The sequence below is a fragment of the Helianthus annuus genome, chromosome 14 (assembly GCF_002127325.2).
Source record: "Helianthus annuus cultivar XRQ/B chromosome 14, HanXRQr2.0-SUNRISE, whole genome shotgun sequence".
Taxonomy (NCBI): Eukaryota; Viridiplantae; Streptophyta; class Magnoliopsida; order Asterales; family Asteraceae; genus Helianthus; species Helianthus annuus.
Genome location: NC_035446.2, coordinates 139,827,003 through 139,845,909, shown reverse-complemented (window position 1 = coordinate 139,845,909; position 18,907 = coordinate 139,827,003).

The window sequence follows — 18,907 nt, the reverse complement described above, 5'->3', positions numbered from 1 at the left end:
ATGCACAAGGCACAAACTCTTTATAACTTGGGATAATTTATAATTAAATCTTGTAAAGAATTACATGTTACTATGCGTTCGGTCGCCCGGGTCATGCCGGGTTAAAGTTTAATAGACACGCCACATAGCATAAAACCGTGGCGGGTAACCAACGGCTACACTTTTATAGTCATGGACATAATGCCGGGTGTACGCCTACACCGGGATGTCAAGGTCGTGGCCATTTCGTAAAATGCTGCCAAGGATATCAGGTCCAGCTTCTTGTTTAATCGTTGTTGAACTCTTGAAGTATATTTTTTAGATTTTTCAAAATTTTTCAAAACTTTCAATTCAGGAATATTAATCTCTATTAGTTTGAAAGTTTTGTTAATCAATTCCGTTTTAATACTCATTATTGGGAACTCTTTGTTGTAATATAATTTGTCAGAACCATTCAAAGTATAAACTACTTCGAATGTTTCATCATTCAAATTTGCTTTTGATAACAAAAATTCTTTACTATAAGACCGTTTAACCGACGAATTTTCCCTGTCGACTGACGAATTTGACTTTCCAGACTCAGACTTTGGCCCAGATTCCTCATCAGTATCCAACACCTGATCGACCACCTTTTTGATTAACTCAGACTCATGATCAGTATCGGACGAGGTAAACGTGACATCCATGTTATCTGGTAAAATATCAGTTGTGTCGGTTTTAAGCTTTATATTGACTGCTTTTTCCAGTTGCTCCTCGTTTGGTTTTCTAGGAGAATACCCTTCCCAAATTGGAGGCGGACATTTGTTATAGCTAACAGTCGGTTTCTTACCACAATCTTTATTCTTCTTCGGCTTCTCGTCTTGAAAAGCTTCCATTCCTGCAACAGTTGGGTAAATACGATCAATGAGATAATCAGAACTAGAATAACTTTGAAGTAAACGTCTAATTCTCTCATTCTCAATCTTTTCTGTTTCCAACTCTTGCTTCCATTTAGCACTTTCTTCGATGTAGAAATTTATGGCTTTTTGCTTTGACATCATGACTGCATTCATCATCGTCAGTGCTTGTTCTCTTTCTGAGTTTGTCTTTTAGAGACCAGTTACTGTTTTGTTCAAGACATCGTACGATTCTTTCACGTAGTTGAGGTTGAACAGTAACTGCTCTTTCTTCTTCTCATATTCAGCTATCATGTCATCTTTTGCTGCACATTCCTTGCAAGCTTCCAAACACTTTGTGCAAGGCTTGACAACTTCAACAATCTTCTCAACCTCGATTGTTTTCACAACTTCAATCACCTTTTCTTCTTCTTTCACCTTCTCAGCTTCAATTACTTTCTCAACTTCAGTAATCTTCTCAGCAATAATTTCAACATTTTGAAGATCATCTTCAGATTTCTTTTGTTGTTCTTTAGCAGCTCTTTTCTCCTTCAGTTTTTCCAAGCGTTCTGCAAAATAGAAATGAAAACTTTCAGGAGAAAGATGAGATTTTGCAATATTGATATGTTTTTCATCCTCATGATCACTACTACTATCAACTGGTGACTGATCAAACTGTGCAGATTTTTCTGAATCATCATCTGATAAACAAGAATCTGACGGTGTTTGATCAAATACAACTTCCTTTTCTGAGTTAACACTATTTTCTACATTCTCATTTGAACTCTGTACATTTTCATCAACACTTTCTGAAAGTTCATCAACACTTTCTGAATTTTCATCAACACTTTCTGAATTTTCATCAAAAGTAACAGTCTTTTCATCCTCACTCTTCACATTCACTCCAATAGACTTCATCCAGGTAGCAAACATGTCTGGCTCTCTGACAATCTTGGCAATGAAAGCCTTGAACTCTCCTTTCTCATCAACAAACATATCCCAGCTGAAGCCTTCAGGTAGTTGTTCATTATGTTGATCAACTAAACAGACTTTGCTATCAGGAGATATGTAGTTACTCCAGTTGAAATCCACCAAACATGCTCTCTTAGAATCTTCAATCTTCCTACCATGAGCCGTCTGTGAGTCTTGTGATTGACCAACCTGCTGATAGATGGCTTTCCGGTAGTAGTCGTCTTTACCGAACGGATTCTGAGCTCCACTAGCTTCTCTACCCTTGCACTCCCATTTGAAATGGCTTTTCTCCCTGCAACGAAAACAAGTAACTTTAGATTTATCAAAACCTAAAGTAGATACATGAGCATCAAGAAAGTCATTTCTCCCGGTGATTGTTTTGAACTTTTCAGCACGTCGAAGAACACTTGTGTCACACCCCGATTTCCACGTGTCTCACCGGTGGGCCCAGTGGGGGATTACCGTGACGTAGTTGCCAACAATATAGTCAAACCACACAATATATATGAATGCACAGCGGAAGCATAAAGATAAATATATTTCAACTTTATTTGTAATATCAAAGTATCATCATTGTTGAAATAAAATCCACAGGGGATCAAATAATAATAATAAAAGTATTGTTCAACAGACTTCAGGCATCTTAAGCTTGCGAGACTTCTAATGATGCTAAGGAGAAATCCCAGCCAATTACGCATAGTACCTGCATTTAGTCTTTTGGGAAAAATACGTCAGTTTACACTGGTAAATACATTCAACTGACACTTTTGTAAAATGTTTGGTAAAATTGGTTTAAATGCACAAGGCACAAACTCTTTATAACTTGGGATAATTTATAATTAAATCTTGTAAAGAATTACATGTTACTATGCGTTCGGTCGCCCGGGTCGTGCCGGGTTAAAGTTTAATAGACACGCCACATAGCATAAAACCGTGGCGGGCAACCAACGGCTACACTTTTATAGTCATGGACATAATGCCGGGTGTACGCCTACACCGGAATGTCAAGGTCGTGGCCATTTCGTAAAATGCTGCCAAGGATATCCGGGACATGGTCATTAAGCCCCCAAAGGCGTAAAGCCAACAAAACAAGTTTTTAAACGGGTCACATTGATAATACCCAACTACTAATGAGTTGGGGTCAATTGCCCGACCAAGCGGTATTTTAAATACCGTAACCCAAGCCCGCATAACGGAAAATAAGTTAAAAGTATTTACCTTTACAAGTATAATTCCTTAATTGAAATAAATTGCAGATAGCTTTTACTGGTCCCCTAATCTGGAACGAAGGTTTAAATTAACCTATTAGAATCCTAACGGGTCTTTAATTTAGCCGTAGCTTAGACCGGTCAGTTTCGAAGGATAGTTACGGTTTAATCGCGTGAAAGGCGAAAACCGTGAATGGAATGTGATTTTGACCCAACAAGTTTGAAGACTTGTTTTATATGGGTATAATAATCATACTCTGGATTTTGGGGTCAAAACAATATGGTTTGACCCGTTTCGGCTAATTTATGTAAGCTAGTTACATAAGCCGAACCGTGCGCACAAAAGGCGCAACGGGTAACCGTAAGAGTCCTACACTGGTTTCCTAAGTTATTATGCCTTAAAGAGGTTGTGGTATTAGTAGGATACCTTCCATAATGCCCGTAACGAGTTTAAGTTCATATTATGCCCCGTAGGGGTATTTCGGTTTTTTTTAAAGATTATAAAAGAGGTTTCAGAGTTCTACAGGGAATCTGAGTTTCCCGAATAGTTTATAAAGTCTAATATACTTTTTTTATTAATTACAATCAGTAGCAACTGGAATCAGGTCAAAAGACCTTGTAGAACTCAAGTTATGGCCGAAAAGGGTATATTCGGTATTTACCGAACCGTTGCCATAACCGCAGGTTATGAGCAGGTTAAAAATAATTAAAAATCTTTAAAAATCCCAAAATATTATTTTACATCAGTGAGTAAAAGGTTTGGTGTCGAAATCCGGGTTTAGATAGGCGTTATGCTAATTGCGCTAGTTAATTACTAAAGTTTCGCAAATTTGAACTATTTAGCATAACTCCTATTCTGGACCTCGGATTGACATGAAATTTTAGGGACATGCTTAGAAATCAGTAACTAAGGTTATGATTCTTTCACATTTCCGAAATTCTCGTTTTAATTTAAAAAGGGCGTTACGGTCAACTTTTAAGCATTTAACGGAAATGTGTAAAAGACTCGGACAAACAACGAACCGGTCACAGAGGGTTATACCATCATGTAACCTGGTCCTAAGAGAGTCCTAAGGCATATCTAAATCAAACTTTAACGGGTCAGAACTGAAGTCAATGCAAAAGTCAAACTTTTGCGACTTTCGGCTCCGAACCAGGTCAAAACAGAAAATGGTCGGATCAAAACAAGCTTAGACTAGTTTATATACTTATTATCATGTTTTATGAGTGTTCAAACAGGTTACATATCATCTACATTACAGATTATGCATGAAATCGCAAAATGACATTTCTGTTGACTTTTTCTAAGCACGTTTGACTCGACATTTGGACTAGTTAGAGTGGGAATCAGAGGGTGCCCTTTTAGGGGTTTAAAGCCCACATGATTACCAACATATAACTATCTTTGATTCGACAAACCACTAGACCATTCGTGATTTATCACAAAGTCAATCGTTAATTACGACGGATTGACTTTTAAGCTAAACTAAGCAAAAACAAAGCCACAAAAGGGTTGGCATACTTACAGAAGCTTGGTGCACGACTTAGAATGTTAGAAGAGTGCTTGAGAGCTCCAGAGATGAGTTAGAATGCAGGTTTGAGGTGTAATTCATTTGTGCACAATGCATTGGCTTTTATAGTGAAATATTGAGCTTAGGATCATTACAACTCACCCTATATTGAGTCATGGATGATCAGCAGGTGGCCCTGGGTGCTAGGGGGCAAGTAGAGGGCGCCCATGCTTCAATTAATGCTCACAAGTTCGTTCACAAGCTAAATCATTGAATCTGTCCAAAGTTTCTGCATCTGGGACTCGTACGCGACCCGCATTAGGATTCAGCAACATGCACGCGGGCCGCATGAATCCTACTGTCAGAAAACAGATCTTCAACTAGCGCGCGGCCCGCATTAGGTCAACCATAATCCTAATGCGGCCCGCCTGAGGGTTAAATTCAAAGATTTTCAAATCTTTTGTAATAATTAACCTGACCTTTCGGTTTCGAAGGGGTAACTTTGCGATTTGGCCCTCGATTATTTACAATGAAGGGCCTCGTGACTTTTACCCGCACTGTTAAGTCCCCGGTTAGTTTAGTTACTATCCGAAAAGCCTTAACTTTTATTGTTGACGCTTTTAACCCCTCGCTTACGAATTTGATCATAACTTTCTCGTTTTAAAACGGAACTCCGCGAAATTTATATTACATATTCTAGTGAGCGTAATTTACTGTTACAAAGCCTCGGGTTCGTCAAAGGGTCACTCAGAGGTATTAATTAAACATGTTGACACAATTAACCCCTGTAGCTTGTAATCTCTCACTTTCTTCCGCATTTCGCTCCGTACGATCAATGATTTATTCGTTTGAAGGTACGAGCATCATTTAGGGTTACTATACAGTATATTTACCCTTCGTTGACATTTATAACCCTCGAATTTACATACTTTCAAGGTTTGTCAACTTTAGTCCTTTATTTAATATTTAATGCCACGTGTAAACTCATGACACGTGTTAACACATTATTGGACACAAAATTTCGAGGTGTTACAACTTGCAAGACACCATTTGATATCCATTAATTCCATCTCTTCGGCGTCTATTTGATCGTAATCCTCTTTAGTAAGCATAGGATTTCCGATCTGACCAGCTACTAGACCCTCATAAGATAAAAATACAGAACCAAGTAGAGCCATGTGGTCTTTAGCAGTGTCTTCTGAGAAGCTTTGCCCTTCTGGAAGATTTAAAGCAATGTTACACTGAATTACATATCCATTTCCTGTCTTTGTGCTTTGCGACTGAAAACTTGAATTTGACTCTTTAGGATTGACACTTGGAAATGACGAAAATCCACTACTACTTTTGGTTGAACTCTGATCAACCTTTTATGTAGAATCCCCAGCACTAAATGCGGTTTGGATTTTCGGACTTCTCTCAGATTCTGGAACTGGAACACTCCCTTTGTAATACATCTTTACATCCTATTGACCACTGGGACTGTTCATCCTAGCAATCTTCTGTTGTTCTAGATCCTGACTCTCGATCTTCTCGTTGAACTGTGAGATTGTCAATCCATCATAAACACCCGTATTCTTCAGAATCATCAGATAAGTTCCCCACTCTTTCTGCGGTAGTGCATCAGCCAACTTATCCACCCACTCTTCACGATCTTTAGTAATGCTCAACATAGACATGGATCGCACTAAGTGGCAGTAACGTTCGATCAGCTTCTTTGTGTCTTCACCCAGTAGACTGCTAAACAAATCAAACTCTTTCTTTAGCAATGCCTTTTTGCTTTTTATCATGTTCTCGCTACCCTCGAATTTGACTTTAAGTGCATCCCAAATTGATTTTGCAGTTTTATCGTGTTGTAGCAAAATGAAGATGTCTTCTTTGATCGCTTGTTGCAGTAAACTGATCATCATCTTTTCAGCCTTATACATAACCCGTTCTTGATCTGTAAACTCGGATAACTCTTTAAGAACTTGCAACTCTGTTCTAGGCAACACGTACTTCTTCAATATACATTCCCAAGACCTGAGATGATTTGCCTGAACCCAGTTTTCGAATCGATCATTCCACCCGTAATATTCTTCTATACTCATCAATTTCGGAGGCTTTTCGGTGGTTCCTGTCTCGTTCTCTAAGTTCATGGCCTGAGCAATCGCAGCTGGAGCAGACGGTGTTGCAAATGCGTTGTAAAACTCGGTATCCATGATGACTTAACGCGTTTTCCAAAATAAGTGACAAATAAGCGAAACCAAAATGATCACAAAAGCGAAATCCTCTGATGTCCTGATAAGCGAAACTCCAAAGTACAAATAAGCGAAACTTCAAAGTACAAATAAGCGAAACCTTGATGTACTCTGAAGCGAAACTACAAATGTTCTAGAAGCGAAACTTCAGATGACCGTTGAAGCGAAACTTTTGAGTTCAAATAAGCGGAACTACAAATGTTCTTAGAAGCGGAACTGTTGATGTATCAATAAGCGGAACCCTGATTACTTTTGAAGCGGAACCACACTTAAGTTGACACAAAAGCGGAACTATGTGACCTTTGAAGCGAAACTACCAAGTAATTTGAAGCGGAACCTCTGATAATTGACCGAATAAGCGGAACTATGATGTACAGAAAAGCGGAACTACACTATGTCCGAATAAGCGGAACCAAGTTCGAAGGTAATTTCAACCATTTTTAGTCCGTAAATTGATCTGAAACTTTCCAGGGTTTGTTAATGTTCTATTGCGCACAGTCTGTGAAATTTTTAACAAATTCCAACCGGTAAATCTTGATCTGGTGAAGAAAGAAGGTGTAGAAGTAAGAAATGATGATGAAAGCCAGCTAATTTCAGTAGAAAACCTCCTCCCAAGCTCTGATACCACTTGTAGGATCGTGTTTTGACCCGAACGAGTCGTTCAGAGGCGTTCTTCTATGTTTCAGGTGCGGAATAACAAGAAACGTAGGTAGAAATAGCTTGTTCTTCACTTAATCTACTGTTTTATTGATTTGACAATGATTACAACTCAATCGTCACACCGGCAGCACCTCGGTATGGAAATCGACAAAGTTACAAATGATTTCGCTTATAAGGTTTATATAGGCATGAGAGTTTTGCTTATAAGTACACGTCCACAAAAGCGGAACCTCAAGTGTACGTATAAGCGGAACTATTATGGTCCATATAAGCGAAACCTATTCTAATGTCCCTATAAGCGAAACTATCTTTCTAAGCACATACATTCTCCTGTTTTCTCGTAAATCTCGCCCTAATCTATACAATACACTATATGACTCGATTCAAGACGAAGTCGACAGATGAAGTGCACCAACACACGTACTATGACCGCCGAGGAATATACCAATTTTGATATTTTGGCATGGTGGAAATCAAAAGAATCGGAATTCCCGATTCTAGCCACCATGGCTCGTGATATACTAACGGTCCAAGCTTCCACGGTAGCTCCGGAAAGTGTTTTTTTCTCTTAGTGGTAGGGTATTATCCATTAGAAGAACAAGACTAACACCGGAATCGCTAGAGATGTCAATTTGCCTAAGGGATCATTTGGATGCAATTGACCGTGTTCAACATAAAACGAGTCTAGAAGACGAAGTGGAGTTAGAGCACAAGATTATTGATGAAGAGGAGGACGGCGAAGTAGAGATTAACAATTCCGAAGATGATTGTACCGAAGTGGCCGGACCAAAGCGTAGCGCATGTGAAAGTGCCGCACCCGACACAAGCAAAAGGCAAAGGAAGTAAACCGGTTATTGTAGAACCGGTTACTGTTTTAAATTTTGAACCGGGTTTTTTGTAATTCTGGAAACCGGTTACTGTTAGTGTCTAACATGTTACTGGAAACCGGTTCTGTTAGTATTTATGATTTTTGTAATTCTGGAACCGGTTCTGTTACTTTTAAAGATGTTACTGTAAACCGGTTACTGGAAGTTGATTTATTAATTTGAGTTTTTTTATAACCCGTTACTAAAGCTAAAACACACTGTTTATTTATTTCAAAGCAAGTGATTACAATATTACATAACAAAGCTAACTTAACTAAATATTACCAAACCTAACTTACTAAACATAACAATCCTAACTTAACTAAACATTACACAACAACAACCTAAACATTAGAGGAACCGGATCCTTCACCCTTCTCGTTTTTCGCCTTCGTCACGGGGCAATGGCGTTCGGTGTGTTTCTTTAGAGTGGAGATAGCGGCCGCTTTCATAAACTTTCCACAACCCTTGCACCTAGCCATTTCATGGTTGTCGGTCATCAAACACAAGTCGAAGTGCTTCAAAATAGTCGGGTTTCTTTTGGTTTCCAAAACCATCACAACTTCTTTGTTGCATGCCATCCTCTCTTCGTTTGATGAGTTTTTGGAGTAGTAAACTAGTAATTGAAGGTGTAATGAAGAACTTGGGGTAATAATGTGAGTGAAGGGTGAAAATTCGGGGTTTTATAGGAAAAAAAACATTTTTTTTTTAAATAAAATCGGTTTCCAACGGTCATATATCCGTTGGAACCGGTTCCAAATAGTGTTATGCAGCTTTTGGTTTGAAAGTACCCGACAGAACCGGTTCCTGTCAGTACCCGGCGTACCCGGTTTCAAACTGTATCCGAACCCGGTTCGAAAATACCTGTAACCGGTTACATCGGTTCCGTTTTTTATACTTCTACCCGGGTTCAACCCGGACCCAGTTCCTCAGTGTACCCGGTTCCACTAAGTAATATCAGAACCCGGGTACGGGTAGTACCCGGTTCCGGGTATTCAAAATACCCGATTATGCCCATCTCTACACACAAGTACACCAATGAAAGCTGCCACCTCGTCATGCGCCATTTGGACCCCCCTCGCGAAAAAAAATATATATATGTATGATATTACTTATATTTGTATGTTATGAATACGAAATTATATTTTGAAATTTATATTATCATCGAATTTACATATTTTAGATATTTTAACTTTGTGTAGTTATCAAGAATATAAATTTATATAATAAGTAGAATGGTAAGAAAAAACATATTAAGAAATCTTTTAAGAAATTAACGGGTGTACTCAATACTCGTGGATATATCCGCTACCAAACGGTTATTAAGCCGGATATAACACTGGGATTATACCATTACGCAGACCAAACCTGACTCATTACAATCCCAGGAAGGGGTTGTGTGTGGTTTGATACCCTATCCAAGGAATTAAGATATTATAACATACAGTATTCCAGAGTCGCATCACCCCACATTGGACTTCTTCACCCAAGTCCCCCAAGTCCTCCACTGATAAGATTTTATTTCTTTTGCGCTTTTTTTTATCTCAAATTGTAGTGCAAAAAAAGATCCTTTCTGTATAGACTTGACTTCATAATGTTTATCATAAGAGAGAGAGTAAAATATAAAAATAGGTATGTATGCAATACGTTTCAAGAAAATTAAGATTTCTAATAGTACATAAACACTATTGAATTTTTCTAAGTTTACGAGGTAGGTTTCACCTCTGAACAACCGACTCCTATCTCGCAATTAACTTGTTAGCAATGAGCTCATTAAATTTATTCGTAATCTAGTTCAAGCTAGTTGGCCTGGTTACACGTTCGAACCGAATGTAACTCGTTGGTTGTCTTGTCATGCTTTAATTAAATTTTCACTCTTATCTTTGGTAATTTGGTAGTATGCTATTTAATTGATGCATAATTTGGAGTTGTTGCTAATTTAAGACCTTTATCTAATCTAAATATTAATAAAAGACTACAAATAATGCCACATGGCATTCTCTCTTTCAACCACATAAATTTTATTTATATTTATTTAATAATATATTTCTTTTAATACTAATAACCAATATATATAAATATCACTTATCTTTATCTTTATCCTTATCTTTATCTTTAGTTTAATATTAATAAATCCAATTAATAATATTATAAATATCTAAATCTAATATCTAATAAATTATTAATATTTTGTTTTTTTACTTATTAATAATATTACCCAAAACTTTTATACTTTTGCAATTTAGACCCTTCGTTTTTTTTTACTTATTAATCTAAAGCTTTTCATCTTTTCCAATTTAACCCCAACTCTTTTTAATTTTCAATTTTGTTCCATCATACTTTTCATCATTCCTAAGCTTTTCGTTTCGTTCTAAATTTTGTGAGTTAACGCACCGCAGCGTGCGTTTGGGGTTCAGCATTTTTCGTATATTTTTCCCGTTTGGCCCGTCAAAACACATCTATTTTTCTCCGTTTAACATGTTCGTCGCAACGCACGGGTCCTGGATTAACTTAGTTATTTTTTCTATGTTTTACGTTTCGATTTAATTTCTCTGCAACGAGCGTGCGTAATTTCAAAGATTTTACGTCTGCTTTTCGCTCGGCTTTATTTTTTTTTCCGTTTTTATTTATTTTGTTTTTACGAGTTTCCTGGTGTTGGTGATCGCTGATAATGATATAGCATTAATACTACTTGACACAGTTTTACGACAAACGCTGCAACGCAGGGGCTTAATACTAGTTAATAATATAATATGGTTAGGATATAATAGGAAGATTATTTGGGTAGGAAGTCTAGGAAGTAATCAAAGGCTAAAATTAAACGAGTGAAAATGAAAGAAAAAAAAGAGGCGTGTGGGTTTGTTTAGGGGCATTCTAGTCAATCCAAGGCAATAGTTTCTCTCTCCTCCAATTCCCCCCATTTTTTAAACGTTAATAACTCTCTCATACGACATTATTTTTTTTTATAAAAATTGCACCAAAAAAACAAGCGTTTTTTATCTTTAAAACGAGTATACTATTGCTATATTTTCGAAAACCCAGTTGCGTAAAACACAATAAAAAACCCAGTTACGTAAAACGCAATGAAAAAAAACCTAAAAAATGACATTTTTGTAAAACGCAATGCACAAAAAACACAAAGAAATGTCTTATTTGTAAAACGCAATGGTCAAAAAACACAAAGAAATGTCTTATTTCTAAAACGCAATAGCCTAAAAACACAAAAGAAAGTGTACTTTCTAAACGCAATGGACTGAAAACACATAAAAATGTGTTTTACCTAAAACGCAATGCACAAAAAACACAAACAAATGTCTTATTTCTAAAACGCAATGACCAAAAAACACTTAAAATGTCTGTTTTCTAAAACGTAATGGACTGAAAACACATAAAAATGTGTTTTACCTAAAACGCAATGCACCAAAAACACAAAGAAATGTCTTATTTATAAAACGTAATGGCCAGAAAACGCTTAAAAATGTCTCATTTCTAAAACGCAATAGCCTAAAAAAACAAAAGAAAGTGTTCTATCTAAAACGCAATGGACTGAAAACACCTAAAAATGTGTTTTACCTAAAACGCAATGACTAAAAACACTTCAAAAATTACCTAAAACGCAATGACTAAAAACAGTTAAAAATGTGTTTTTTCTAAAACGCAATGGCTAGAAAACACATAAAACTCTCTTATTTCTAAAACGCAATGGACACATAATTCTGTCTGTGAATTGTCTGAACCAGAGAGTAGCAAATAAAAAATTGTCTGAATTGTCTACGAATTACTGTCTTCGAAATGAGCCAATTTCAGGAAAAAAAATTTATTGATGCATTTTTGTTAAAGCAATTTAATCGAAAACCCAGATCGTAAAAATGAAATTAAAGAATTTCTTACATTGATCGAAGCCGATTTCTTCAGCGATTGACGAAATTTGAATGATAGAAACACTTATCTGCGATCGAATCAAACGGTTCGAGTGATTATCTTCAAAATCACGGGAAAAAACGAGGTTTTGAATGAAATTAAACTGGGTTTTCTTAAAAAAAACTGAAGAACACGTTGATCGGGTGTTTGAATCATTGATTGGTGACGAAAATCGCACTATAATGTAGTGATTATTGAGATAGAAAGTGAAGAAATGGTGGGTTTTGATGTTACCAGAAAGAAGAAGGAAGAAGAAAAGGATAAGATTGACTAAAATACCCTTCCTCTTTGTTTTAAATTTTGCCACATGTCCTAATCCTATTGCTTCCTATCCTTCCTAGCTAAAATAAACTTCCTATTTGATCCTCACCCTAATATAATAATTAACAAAACCAAAAAAATAAAAATGAAGTTAACTTATCGAGTATTTTTTTAATAGCAAACTGAACTTATTACTAAACAGGCCGGCTTCATTCATAAATATTTGCCTTGGGCCTTTATTAGTATAAGGCCCCCAAATTAAAAAAATTAAAGAGTAAAGTATAATTTTTGTCCCTCTGATTTACATCAGATCTCAAATACAGTTCCTATTTGCCAATTTCGTCCGTTCCAGTCCTTATGGTTATGGTTATCAATTTCAATCAATGGCATCCCTCCTACAAATGACCCTTAATTGGTTATCCAATTATTTAATGGTGTGAAAGGCAGTTTGATTAATTCAACCAAAGCTGACCCTTTCACAACTTTTTAATCATCAATCTTCTCGCATAAGCATAATTTCATTCCTTCTTTCCCCAAAACCCTCCTCGACTTCAAGAACACCTCCGATGATCCCACTGCTCCGGCCATCCATGTAACACCTCGAAATTTTGTGTCCAATAATGTGTTGACACGTGTCATGAGTTTACACGTGGTATTAAATACTAAATAAAGGACTAAAGTTGACAAACCTTGAAAGTATGTAAATTCGAGGGTTAAAAATATCAACAAGGGGTAAATATACTGTATAGTAACCCTAAGTGATGCTCGTACCTTCAAACAAATAAATCATGGATCGTACGGAGCGAAACGCGGGAGAAAGTGAGAGATTACAAGCTACAAGGGTTAATTGTGTCAACATGTTTAATTTATACCTCTGAGTGACCCTTTGACGAACTCGAGGCTTTGTAACAGTAAAATACGCTCACTAGAATATACGATATAAATTCCGTGAAGTTCCGTTTTAAAAAAAGAAAGTTATGATCAAATTCGTATACGAGGGGTTAAAAGCGTCAACAATAAAAGTTAAGGCTTTTCGGATTGTAATTAAACTAACCGGGGACTTAACAATGCGGGTAAAAGTCACGAGGCCCTTAATTGTAAATAATCGAGGGCCAAATCGCAAAGTTATCCCTTCGAAACCGAAAGGTCAGGTTAATGATTACAAAAGATTTGAAAAACTTGGAAATCAGACCTCAGGCGGGCCGCGTGAGTGAAACCATCAAGCTGATACGGGTCGCGCGCCTTATGTTGATTCGTTTACTGACATGAAGATTCAGGCGGCCCCGTCCAAGTTTCCTGAATCCTAATGCGGGTCGCGTGACAGTCCCAGATGCAGAAAACTTAGACAGATTCACTGTTTGAGCTTGTGAACGATCATTGATGCATTAATTGAAGCATGGGCGCCCTCTACATGTCCCCTAGCACCCAGGGACACCTGCTAATCATCCATGAGCAATCCTAGAGTGAGTTGTAATGATCTTGTGCACCATAATTCACTATAAAAGGCAAGGCATTGCACCAATGTGAAACACACCTCAAACCTGCCTTCTAGTTCATCTCTGGAGCTCTCAAGCATTCTTCTAACATCCCTAGTCGTGCACCAAGCTTCTGTAAGTTGCCTAACCCTTTGTGGTTTCGTTTTTCCATAGTTTTAGCTTAAAAGTCAATCCATCGTAATTAACGATTGACTTTACGATAAATCACAAATGGTCCAGTGGTTTGTCGAATCAAAGGTAGTTATATGTTGGTAATCATGTAGGCTCTAAACCCCTAAAAGGGCACCCTCTGATTCCCACTCTAACTAGTCCGAATGTCGAGTCAAACGTGCTTAGAAAAAGTCAACAGAAATGCTATTTTGCGATTTCATGCATAATCAGTAATGTAGATGGTGTGTAACCTGTTTTAACACTCATAAAACATGATAATAAGTATATTAACTAGTCTAAGCTTGTTTGATCCGACCATTTACTGTTTTGACCCGGTTCGGAGCCGAAAGTCGCAAAACTTTGACTTTTGCATTGACTTCAGTTCTGACCCGTTAAAGTATGATTTAGATATGCCTTAGGACTCTCTTAGGACCAGGTTACATGATGGTATAACCCTCTGTGACCGGTTCATTGTTTGTCCGAGTCTTTTACACCTTTCCGTTAAATGCTTAAAAGTTGACCGTAACGCCCTTTTCAATTTAAAACGAGAATTTCGGACATGTGAAAGGACCATAACCTTAGTTACTGATTTCTAAACATGTCCCTAAAATTTCACGTCAATCCGAGGTCCAGAATAGGAGTTATGCTAAATAGCGCAAATTACGGAAACTTTAGTAATTAAATAGCGCAATTAGCATAACGCCTATCTAAACCCAGATTTCGACACCAAACCGTTTACACACTGATGTAGAATAATATTTTGGGATTTTTAAAGATTTTTAATTATTTTAACCTGCTCATAACCTGCGGTTATGGCAACGGTTCGGTAAATACCGAATATACCCTTTTCGGCCATAACTTGAGTTCTACAAGGTCTTTTGACCCGATTCCAGTTGCTACTGATTTTAAATAATAAATAAAGTATTTTGGACTTTATAAACTGTTCAGGAAACTCAGATTTCCTGTAGAACTCAGAAACCTCTTTTATAATCTTTAAAAAGACCGAAATACCCCTACGGGGCATAAAATGGATTTAAACTCGTTGCGGGCATTATGGAAAGTATCCTACTGATACCACAACCTCTTTAAAGCATATTGACTTAGGAAACCAGTGTAGGACTCTTACGGTTACCCGTTGCGCCTTTTGCGCGCACGGTTCGGCTTATGTAACTAGTTTACATAAACTAGCCGAAACGGGTCAAACCATATTGTTTTGACCCGAAAATCCAGAGTGTGATTATTATACCCATATAAAACAAGTCTTCAAACTTGTTGGGTCCAAATCACATTCCATTCCCGGTTTTCGCCTTTCACGCGATTAAACCGTAACTACCCTTTGAAACTGACCGGTCTAAGCTACGGCTAAATTAAAGACCCGTTAGGATTCTAATAAGTTATTTTTAAACCTTCGTTCCAGAATAGGAGACCAGTAAAAGCTATTTGCAATTTATTCGATTAAGGATTGCAAAGGTAAATACTTTTAACTTATTTTTCGTTATACGGGCTTGGGTTACGGTATATAGCATACCGCTTGATCGGGCATCAAATTCTCCACCGTTGAGTGGGTAATTGAATAAATTTGATCGGCTCGTTTAAACAGTCTTGTTACTTAAAGCCTTTAGGGGTTAATGACCATGTCTCGGATATCCCTGGCAGCATTTTACGAAATGGCCACGACCTAAGCGCGGAGTGTAGGCGTACACTTGTCAGTGCATAAATAGTTGATGTGGTGTGTCTATTGATCTTTAACCCGGACAAGATCCGGGCTACTGAACGCATAAGGAACATGTAATCCGTTAACAAGATTATAAATTTAAATAATTCTCCCAAGTTATAAAAGAGTTTGTGCCTTGTGCATTCAAATCAATTTTAATAAACATTTTACAAAAGTGTCGGTTGAATGTATTTACCAGTGTAAACTGACGTATTTTCCCAAAAAGATTAAATGCAGGTACTAAGCGTAATTGGCTGGCTATTTCTCCTTAGCATCAATAAAGAGTCTCGCAAGCTTAAGATGCCTACGTCTATTGAACAATACTTATATTTTATTTGATCCCCTGTGGATACATTTTCGACTATTCGTAATACATTGATATTGCAAGCAATGGTTGAAATATAATTATCTTTATGCTTCCGCTGTGCATTCATATATTGTGTGGTTTGACTATATTGTTGCCAACTACGTCACGGTAATCCTCCACCGGGCCCACCGGTGAGACACGTGGAAATCGGGGTGTGACAATCCAACCAAAAAACAGGCCCAATCATCGTTAACATGGGCAATACGCGGTCATTTTGATTACTTTTCACGTTACTAGTACGACATTGTGTCAATTTTAGTTAAAATATTTGATTTCGTGATTCGTGTCATGTACAAAACTGAAATGTGGTTTATTTTTCATGGAATTCTAGTTGGAATTAGGGTCCAAGTGACCACGCATCACATCAGGATACAATAACGGGTCTTGTTGAGGACGTGAAGGGGCTTTAGGGTGGAGTTCTGTTTTAGTCGGCGAGCATGAAGACGGGGTGCTGGGTTGGTTGTACATCTGATGCCTAACTATTAGCTTATGTATAACAATGTAAAAGAGTTATTTTCGACATTGATCATTTTTGGTTTTTGAAGTTAATGATCAGGATTACCCTTGTTTGGTTATCTAACTATTATGTACGTATGGTCATTAGGATGATATTAAACACTTGTATATGAATGGTGGTCTTTATTGGTGATATTTAAGTGTTAATGATGCTACGATTTAACTGTTATGTATTGATTAAGTGTGTTTGATGTTTGGTTATAGTGGTTGATAATGACTTTCATTTAACTGTTATGTTTTGATGATAATGACTTTCATGTGGTTTGGATCAATTGTAATGACTTTGATATAATAGTGGATGATAATGACTTTGATTAACATTGGACCATTAGTGACTTTGATGTGGTTAGGATCAATTATAAGATCATCTATAGTATGAAGTGTATGTTTTAGTATGCAGAGTTGGATTTAGAAAGTTTGATGTGGTTAGGATCAAGTGGACGATAATGACTTTAAGGATATGTAGTATGCATAGTGTAACACCCCGGAAATTTTTATCGAATCATATGACAACACGTGTCCAATCAACTCTCAAATATGCCTAATAATTTGGACGAGAGGGACTAATAGTGTATAATAGTGGAAGTATGGATGTGGAGGGACTAAATATGTCAACATGCCAAAATTTTGGTCTCTGAGTGACCCTTACGGATCGTAAGGTTAACAAAATATTGTTTTTGACAAACGGTGACGGACTGTAAGGACTATAACCTTACGGACCATAAGAGATTCAAAACCTTGGGCGCCCACAAGGGTAAACTCGAAACAAATTATAGTTAAAAAACTTAATAGGTTAAAAGGTTTGTAAAATCGTGCCAAGTAGCCCCAATGCCACACCATTGCCAGCGACCCCAACATTGGAAAAGTTCGCAAAAATAAAATAAATAAAAATGGAAAAAAATAACACCGAACGAAAAGCAGACGTAAAATCGTTAAACCACGCACGCACGCCCGTTGTTGTGTGTTAATACGAAGAAATTAGACCGAACCGTAAAACGTAAAAAAAATAACTAAGTTGAACGGGGAAAAATAAACGTGTTGCGACGAACTTGTCAAATGAGAAAAAATATACTAGAAAACGATGAACCCTACACACATGTTGTGGCGTGTTAACTTGCAAAATTTAAAACGAAATATAAAACGAATAATTTGTGAAAGATGAAACTTATGAGGGGCCAAAGATAAAAATAAAAAAGTGTTAAGATTTAATTGCAAAAGAAGAAAAGTATTGGATTAGAAATGAAAACTCAATTTTTTTTTTCAAATCTTTTTGTAGTAACGTATTGTACCAGACAAGATGTCTACAGCATATAACCTATTGCTTTACAGGAAAAAGTGTATATTTTCCACTTTACTTTTGAAAAGGTATTGGAGTATCAACTTTCTTTTTCTAGGGCGTATAAGGTGACATGTGTTGTCTATGATGAAATATGTGAAGAATGTGAGGATACTTTACATACTGTCTAATGATCACGACAATTCAATATCTCAAACACCACTTCAATAAATATCTATCTACAATATATGTTGCTCTCACACCCACTATGGTAGTCTTTTAATAACCATTTAGATGCTACCTTTTAATGGTTTAAAATCTCTGAATGAATAAAAGGTAACCTCAAGTCTGAATGGTTAAAAGGTAACCTCTGAATGGTAAATCATCACATTCTTCTATTTTCTCATTGGTAAATTTCTTAATGGTTCCATTAAGATGTAGCCTCTTAATGACCATTCAGAGGCTACCAAACAACCCCTAAGAGTTTTACGATGTCGGAATGCGAATGCCTTCAGAAAATGCCTTTTTTCCGACATGTTTCCAATTGATTTATGTTCTAACGTTTGAAACAACTTTTGAGTATGTATATATTATCCAACATAGCTTCATCCTGAACTATTAGCTTGTTCAAAAGCCCATAAAATTTAAATTATACATTTCAGTATATAAAATAATAACAATTTATGTTCCTTCACCATCGGAGAACTCACGGTTTTGGAGATTTATTCACCCACGTGAACCAAAGAAAGGAAAGGTGGTAGGCCTAGTTTTTTTTAATTATATTGAGTATAAAGAGAAATAAGTATTTAAAAATGAAAAGGTGATGATGATGTTTGATAGACCTTCAATATAACAATGCTATCTATGAGTTTTGGTTCTAAATGCCACACACAACGAG